General features: G+C 42.0%; 1 pseudogene; it reads left to right on the forward strand.

The window, feature by feature from the left end:
• Window positions 1-64: 64 nt before the first annotated feature.
• On the forward strand, window positions 65-5,154 carry LOC149991282 (elongation factor 1-alpha 1 pseudogene; annotated as a pseudogene).
• The last annotated feature ends 1,999 nt before the right edge of the window (window positions 5,155-7,153 follow it).

Here is a 7,153-nt window from a genome sequence, read left to right on the forward strand (position 1 = left end):
CGCCGCCTCCGCTGCTTCCTCCAGCTGGGTCGCCCGCCCGCGGCCGGAGGAAGTCGGGCCAGGGATGCCGACGGGGCGGGCCCAGCGCCCGCCCTCCCAGCACCGCCCCGTGAGGCCGCCACGACCCCCGCCTCCGGCCGCCGCGCCCCCCTGGGAGGGGACGGGCGCCACCGCCCGCGGCGATAGACCGCGGGGGGAAGCAGGCGACAAAAACCGGGAAGCCCCTTCGAGCAAGAACCCGGGCGAGTGGCCGGTAGACGGGCCACGAGAGAGCGCGCGGAAGGAGCCCCGTGACCAAAAGAGAGCGCAGGACGGAACTGTCCCCTGTTGCCTTCACCCCCACCCGTGACCAGTCACGTCAAAAGGGCTGGTCCTGGGTACCGAAAGCCGAAACCTGTGATCCGCACCTGCCGTGTATATAATTAGGCAATAAGAAAAAGCATTGCCTCCTCTTTGACTTCCCTGTTCCACATGATTGTTTGCAAAGAAATGGTTTTCAGAGGTACTGAAGTTTTGCTACCCCAAAATATGCCTTTTGGGATACTGACTTTAAGCTGATTATTAAGAAACAAAAGACTCAGAAGGAATCTTTGACCCTCCCCCCTCTCCTCCCTAAGAGATTCAGATGGGAAAACCTACTTTAAAAAGCACTCCTTAGAACAGGAGACCAAAAGTTCCACCAGTCATCGCAGCCATCTCTAGGGGATAGTCATTCCTCTTCTAGTTCAGACACCATCCCACCTCAATATCCTATAACCTCTATCAACCTTTATTTGACGTGTATAAGATATAGAGAGAAGGAAGGTTGGAAAAGATGATATGTACACACACGCAGAGCCACTACACTCCTCATTTCTATAACTGGTCTTGAGACTGTAATTCATCTTTATAACTTTCTTCCACCACCCTCCCTGTCCTTCCTTTGCTCTCCAGCCAGGATCTCAGCTGGTCAAAATTCTCCACTTGGTGAGTGACCCAAATCTTTACTCCTATCAAGTCTGAATCCTCAGCGGTCCTGCCTGGACATAGTAGTAGGAGGTGCCCCAGAGGATTCTTTGGATTTGATTCATAGTCCTTCTAATCTTGTTTACCAGCAACCCAGTTTTCATATGATAATCAACATCAACCATCCAAGCCAGCTCAGTAGACTCATGGTTTGCCTTTTGGTTCAATGGCATAAAGAACCCTAAATGGCCAGATAGTGACAGCAGAGCTCAAGGTTGTGGGATGGGAAGAGACACCTTGGGAGTGGATTATTAGGTGTGACAGTGAGAAGTGTCGCATCCACTTTCACCTCTTTAATTCCTCAACCCATGGATTCTGGCTATGGAAAAACAGCACCATATAGTGGTCATCAGTTCAAAGTATTTACCTCACACTGTAAGACCTCTACCTTTCCGTGTATTTTTACCTAACTAGTGCAGTAACTGAGTCTTCAATAGACTGACCATTCCACCACCCTATCAGGCCAGGTGCTTCAGGACAATGAGGTACATGGTAAGACTAGTGCAGTCCCTCAGCATGAGCACACTAGCACATGTCCTTTGTTTTATAATGATTTCCTTGGTCAGAAGCACTGTTATGTGAGATACTGTAAAAGTGAATAAGGGGCAGTAAGTCTATGGCTGGGAATGCTGGCAGAAATGTGGGTTACAATAAGTGCCTATTCAAGTGACTACAAATTGCTGTCCCTTATAGACAACTGTGATCTGATTTCAACAATCTGCCACCAGGGGGATAGCTGGACCCCCAGGGAATGCTTCCTTATAGGGGGCTCAGTGTTGGTCTCTGCTGTGGGCAAGCTGAATACATAGCAGCGACGGTCGCAGTGGCTGTGACCGTATCAATTGATGACAGTCCCTGGGAGCCTCACCATTCATTTCTAATCCCCTTAAGCTTGCTCTCACCTCTGTGAAAAAAAATCCCCTCATGATACTCTCTTCAGTTCAACCCACTGAGTCTACCTTTTGCTTCCTTCTGAGACTTTGACCAATATGCCTAGTCATGAAGAACTCCCCATGATGTTACAGGTGTGAGTCAAAGGAAAGAGTGTCATGCAGCAAGCAGTAGGGGACACAGAGATGTTGAGCCACTTGCCCAAACAACTTTGCCGTACCTTCCAGACCTGCTTGAGTCTGGTCTCAAATACTCCACTTACTTAGTATGATCAATTAGCACCCAGTTTATCAGGGGAAGCTGAAGTTACACAGTGCCTTGGTGCTCCATGGTCAGACATTCAGACTTTACCACAGCCCAGGAGCAAGCCACAAGCTGCTGATTTAAAGGAAAATATCGATACTTCTTTTGCTTCAATACTGTAGGTGTCCACTGTATGTTTCTCCTGTTGGGACTTGTCAGAGACTCCATGTAGCCTCCAAGTGTGTCAAAGGGCTCTATGCACCTTGAATCTGCATGATCATAAAGGTCAAGTGTCCTGGACCTGCTGCAGAGCCTTTATTTACCCTGGGTCCCACTGAAAACGTACAACCTTACAGATTACTTGCTGAATGTGTTGGTGTGGCATAGTTAAGTGTAGTATCTATTGCCTGAAGAATCTGAAGAGCCCCACAAAATGCTGTGGCTCTTTCTGGGTAGTAGGTGGTATGAGGTGCAGTAACTTGTTGAATACCGGGCCTGGTCCAGACCATCTCAAAACATAATTAAAGGTCAGACTCCTGAGTTTTTGTGGGTTTTATCTCCTACCCTCTGGCATACATGTGTCTTAATAAAGCATCTATGCTAACTGCTGGTCACCAGGTCCAGTAAAATTTCTTCGATGTAATAAACCGGCGATGTTCACCATGACTATAGCAAAAATCAAGTTCCATTCACCCTGGATTATGACAGCTAGCCAGAGGACAGGAGTAGCCCTTAGATAAGGCACTAAAGTCAGACTTCTGTTCCTTCCAGATGAAAACAAGTTGCTTCTGATAGTCTCTGCTGACCAGGATAGAGAAAAAAAGCATTTGGCAGACAAATAGCCACTTACCAGGTGGTAGGGTCTGTGTTGATGTGCTCTAGCAAAACAACATCATCCAGAATAGCTTCAATTCAAGTCACAACCTAATTAATTTTATGATTACCCACCATTCATTCCCAGGCTAACCAGGTAAGTTAAATAAGGGTGTGATTCCTGCATCTTTTAAAGTGTACTATTCTCCCTTCGAGAGGAAACCAAATTGCTTCTTCGTGGTCACTCCTCCTAAATTTCTAGGAAGAGTTGACCTCTTTATACTAAGGTTTTAATTTTCCTTTCATCAAGCCCCATCCCATCTTCTTTTCACTCCAGCCTGGGGAGAGGAGGCTTTAAATAGAAAGTGGTTTTTAGTACCTGGATTCTCTTTGTGGCTTCCCCATTTATTATTTATTTAAAATAGGTTTAGTTTGGCAGTTCATTAAGTACTATAAATCTTATAACTAGAAGGCTTTATGAGAATAAATGTCCATTATTATGGAAGAGTTTCTATTTCAATTATCTTATGATGGACAAAGTGGTCATGTATCCAACTTATTCTATTCTCTGTGAAAAGAGAGAACATTTAAAAATAAAATGTCTTGGGACTCCTACGGGCCCACGAGGAGGAATGGGAGTCCCCATTCCCCATTCCCTGTTCCCTGTTTCTTTGCTCCCTATTCCCCTTGTTTCTACGGGCCCTTGAGTTGGTCTGGGAGCTGCCTCCCCCCTTCTCCCTTTTTCCCTCAATAAACTCGTTGCCTGATCCCCCCTCAAAAAAGATAAATAAAAATAAAATGTCTCTCCAATTTCTGGATCAGGGACATACATGCGAAGATAGCTTACATGTGTGTGAAAAGCCACTAACAAGGGAAGAGGGCTGTGCTTTCCTGTACTGTATTCCTCAACTCCCACCCACCTCTTATTCAAATCATCTGTGAAGTACATGAATTAAAAGCCTAGATTGCCATGGTACAATTTCAGATAAGGAAACTCTCTTTTTGCCTATACAGACATCTACAAAATGCTTCTCTGAAAGTGAAAGCAACCTAATTTCCATTTGAAATATGAAAACTTGACTTTATATTATCAATGATAGTCTTTTTCATGTCTTATGAAAAATCCTGACGTCATATCCATTATTGTTACATTTAAAATAGTGTGGCTTTTAGCCCTGGTTGGGTGGCTCAGTTGGTTGGAGAATCATCCCGTACACCAAAGGATTGTGGGTTCTATCCCTGGTCAGGACATGTGCGTAGGTTGCTGGTTTGATACCTGGTCAGGGCACATACAGGAGGCAACCCATCAATGTTTCTTTCCCACATTGATGTTTCTCCTCCCCCTTCTCTCTCTATAATCAATAAAAAAATTTTTTAAAATTAGAAAAAAATAAAATTAGCTACAAACCTGGCACAGTAATATTTGTGCCAAATTCTGGTTGGAAAGGTGACAATGCTAACATGCCTTGGTTCAAGGGATGGAAGGTCACCTGTAAGTGTGGCAATGCCAGTAGAAACACACTGCTTGAAGCTCTGGATTGTATCCTGCCACCAAGTCATTCAAGTGACAAGCCCCTGCATCTGCCCCTCGAGTACGTCTACAAAATTGGTGATATTAGTACTGTCCCTGTGGGCCTAGTGGAGACAAGTGTTCTCAAACCCAGAATGGTGGTCACTTTTGCTCTAGTTAATGTTACAACGGAAGTAAAGTCTACTGAAATGCACCATGAAGCTTTGAGTGAAGCTCTTCCTGGGGACGATGTGGGCTTCAATGTCAAGAACGTGTCTGTCAAAGATGTTTGTCATGGCAATATGGCTGATGACAGCAAAAATGACCCACCAATGAAAGCAGCTGACTTCCTAGCTCAGGTGGTAAACCATCTAGGCCAAATCAGTGCTGGATATGCACCTGTGTTGGATTATCACATAGCTCACATTGCTTGCAAATTTGTTGAGCTGAAGGAGAGGATTGATCATTGTTCTGGGAAAAGACTGGAAGATGGCCTAAAGTTTTGTAAATTGTTTATATGGTTCTAGGCAAGCCCATGTGTGTTGAGGGTTTCTCTGACTATCCTCCTCTGGGCCATTTTCTGTTTGTGACATGAGACAGTTGCTGTGGATGTCATCAAAGCAGTGGACAAGAAGGCAGCTAGAGCTGGCAAAGCCATCAAGTCTGCCCAGAAAGCACAGAAGGCTAAGTGAATATTATCCCAAATACCGGACACCCCTGACTTAATTAATAGTGGAAGAACAGTCTCAGAACTGTTTGTCTCTATATGCAACCACAAAAAAGATATATACAAATCCCATGTGTTACGGTTTAATAAAGAAATTCCAAATATAAAATTTTATCTAAAAATTAAAAAAAATAAATAAAAGAAAACACATACATACACAAGAACTGTTTGTATCAATTGACCACTTAAATTTAATAGTAAAACACTACTTAATGATTACAATGCATCATAAAATCTTCAGAAAGAAAGGAGAATGTTTTGTGCATTATTTTGTTTTTTTGTGTGTGTGACAGTTTTTAAGTTGCTAGTTTTTAAAATCAGTACTTTTTAATGGAAACAACTTGACCAAAAACATGTCACAGAATTTTGAAACCCATTAAAACAAAGTTTAATGAGAAAAATGAAATTGTTGTCATAAGTCCAAATCAAACAGTTCTCAACTCAGTCTATGAGGACAGTATTACTCAGACGCCAAAACCGGAAAAATACAGTAAAAATAATTAAAAAAAAAAACTACAGACCAATATACTTAATCAATGCAGACTTAAAAATTCTTAACAAAATAGCAGCAAGTAGAATTTACAAATATATAAAATTTTATACACCATGACCAGGTGAGGTTTATCCCAGAGCTGCAATGCTCATTTAATATGTGAAAACCAATCAACACAATTCACCACATTAACAAGCAAAAGAAAAAAAGTCACATAATTATATCAATTGATGCAGGATGAGCATCTGACAAAACCCAACACCAATTCATGATGAAAACTAATAAAACTAGGAATAGAGGGAGAACTTCCTCAGCTTGTTAATGAACATCTACAGAAGACATATGACCAACATCATACTTAAATGGTGAAAAACTGGACACTTTCCCCTTAAGAAGAGGAACAGGAAAGAATATCCACTCTCATTACTCTTGTTCAACATAGTATTGGAAGTTCTAGCCAGTGAAATAAGGCAAAAAAAAAAAAAAAAAAGAAAAGAAAAAAAAAGCAGAAGGCATACTGATTGGGGAGGAATAAATAAAACTATCTCAATTTACAGGTATAATTGTCTTCATAGAAAATCCCAAGGAATCTACAGAAAGACTCCCATAACTAATAAGATCAACACACAAAGAGCTTTACACAATTTTAAGGCTTATTATATAGCTACAGTAATCGAGACTTATGATATTGGTATAGGAATAGACACATAAATGGTGGAATGAAATAGAGAACCCAGACATAGACTCAGATAAATTAGCCAAAACTGGTTTTGGACAAAAACACAAAAGTAATGATGTGGATGAAAGACTGTCTTTTCAACAAATGGTGCTGGAGTAGTTGGACATGCATGGGCAAAACAAAACAAAACAAAACAAAACAAAAAATTAACCTAAACCTCATACCCTATATAAAAGTTAACTAAAAATGGACTATATTTATATGTAAAATGTAAGACTATAAAACTTTTAGCCCTGTCTGGTGTGGCTCAGTTAGTTGGGCGTTGTTCAGCAAAGTGAAAGGTCACTGGTTGGATTCCCTGGTGAGGGTACATACCTGGGTTTCGGGTTCTGTTCCCTGGTAGGGGCACCTATGAGAGGCAACCCGATCGATGTTTCTTTTATTTTTTAAGTATATTTTATTGATTATATTGTTATAATAGTTCCAATTTTTTCCCCTTTGCTCCCCTCTGCCCAGCACCCCTCTTCCCCAACAATCCCCTCCCCAAGTCCACGCCCATGGGTCGTACATACAAGCTCTCCTGCCTCACCCTTTCATATATTCTTCTTCTTTTTTTTAAATAATTAATTAATTAGTTAAATATTTTAACAATAAAAAATAACAATCCCTCCCTCTCAAACTTAAGACCCTTTACAATCTTATAAAGGACAATGGATGAAGGTCTCGAGCTCCTCTAGCTGCTTCAAGCTGGACATGGTCGTCGTCCTACCTATCCTTGGGTCAAGAATCATC

This window comes from Furipterus horrens, unplaced genomic scaffold (genome assembly GCF_987537825.1).
Source record: "Furipterus horrens unplaced genomic scaffold, mFurHor1.1.pri manual_scaffold_17, whole genome shotgun sequence".
Lineage (NCBI taxonomy): Eukaryota > Metazoa > Chordata > Mammalia > Chiroptera > Furipteridae > Furipterus > Furipterus horrens.